A 1,981-nucleotide genomic window follows, 5' to 3' on the forward strand; every position below is an offset into this window, starting at 1 on the left:
AGAGAGTGGGAACCTCCCAGAACATTGTTTTGTGCCACTCCCAACAGAAATACTCCAGGTGGACAACCTTAGCAATCAGGAGCTCCTCAGTTGCTCATGGCAAACTCCACCTTGGAGTTTACAAAGATTTATGGGTAGAAAAGCCACACTAAGTAATTTACTACACTGCACAGAGACTTGTGCAGCCACTCTCATTCTCTATTACACCCACCAGGAGACAGGAGGTGAGTACATAAGTGCACCCAACTAATAAATAGAGGAGCACAGTACCCTGCTTATTCAGATACATCCAAATAAAACAAAGGAAATTAAAATATTGGGTGAATCGCTCCAATATACAATCAACAATTAAATACAAATACAATAAAGTCACCATGTCTCAGAGACAAAAGACCATCACAGTCCACACAAAGAAGCAAGATAAAGTTATAGAAACATGAGAGCAGGATATAGACAAAGAACATATCCCTGAAGAAGCAGCAGCATTGGAACTCCCTGATAAGGAATTCAAAAGAATTATATTTAGTAAAGGACCTCTGTTGGTATAGTGCTGAAGGCATTTGACAGCTAACCAGAAGTCTGGAAGTTCAAATCCACCAGCCACTCCTTAGAAGGAAGGTTGGGCAATCTACTTCCGTAGTGATACCACCTAGGAAACCCAAGGAGGGGTCGCTCTGAATTGAAATTGACTCAACAGCAATGAGTTTGGTTTTTTTGTATTTAGGTACCTTCAACAGATTGAGAGACAGATCAAAGAAAACACTGACAAAAATAAGGAAAACACAGACAAAATCCTAGAATAATTTCAGAAGAAAATACAAGAAAAAAATGACAAAATAAATAAAAATTAAACATGATTCTAAATCTACAGATAGAAATCCAGAAGATTAATACTAAATTTTCACAGATAGGTAACACATTGAACAGGCAAAGGAGTAGAATCAAATCTGTAGAAGATGGATTAATGAGATTGAAGACAAATATCCGAATACTTCTTTAGAAAGGGATCAATCAGAAAAAGGATCAAAACAAAATGAATAAAGTCTAAGGTTCATGCAGGATACCATCAAGAGGAATAACATACATGTAATCGGAATTCCAGAAAAGGAAGAGAAAAAGAAAACCACTGAGAAAATTGTCCAAGATTTGTTGGGAAAGAACTTCCTTGATATGATGAAAGATGACAATATATCCATTCAGGAAGTCCAATGAGCCCCAAATAGGATAGACCCCAAAAGAAAATCACCAAGACATATCATCATCAAAGTCACCAAAACCAAAGACAAAGAATCCTGAAAACAGCATGGGAAAAATTAAAAGTTACCTACAAAGGACAACCAATAAGACTAATCTCTGATTTCTCAGCAGAAACTAGGCAAGCAAGAAGGCAAGGGGGTGGTATATTTAAAACTCTGAAAGAGAAAAATTTCCAAAAAAGAATTATACACTCAGCAAAACTGTCCCTCAAATATGATGGTGAAATTAGGAGATTTCCAGATAAGCAAAAATTAAGGGAATTTGTTAAAATCAGAACCTTACAAGAGAAACTAAAGAGAGTCCTTTGAACAGAGACCCAATAATAGCAAACAACAACCGACCATTAATACACATGATGACATAACTCAGAAACCAACACAGCTATGGAAATATCCAAAGTAAAATGAGCTTACAAGATTTTAAACAAGGAACCAGAGACATCAATTGGCAAATAAGGACAACTATAAACCAAAAAGAGGGAAAAAGTTGTGTAGTTACAGAACTTCTAAATGGTGAGGAAGTCAAGAGAGTTGCAAGATAGAATGGATGGTTCTAAACTCAGGCAGAAAATTATAAATCACAGGGTAACCTCAAAGAAAAAGGATAAACCTTCACATTACAATAAAAAAGAGGACAAGCACAAATATTTAGCAAATACTAAAACAACATCAGCAAAGGAAATGATAACACAATTCATAAACATAATGAGCTCAGCACAGAAAAT

The sequence above is a fragment of the Orycteropus afer genome, unplaced genomic scaffold, assembly GCF_000298275.1.
Source record: "Orycteropus afer afer isolate SDZICR_OR568_19922 unplaced genomic scaffold, OryAfe1.0 scaffold00126, whole genome shotgun sequence".
Lineage (NCBI taxonomy): Eukaryota > Metazoa > Chordata > Mammalia > Tubulidentata > Orycteropodidae > Orycteropus > Orycteropus afer.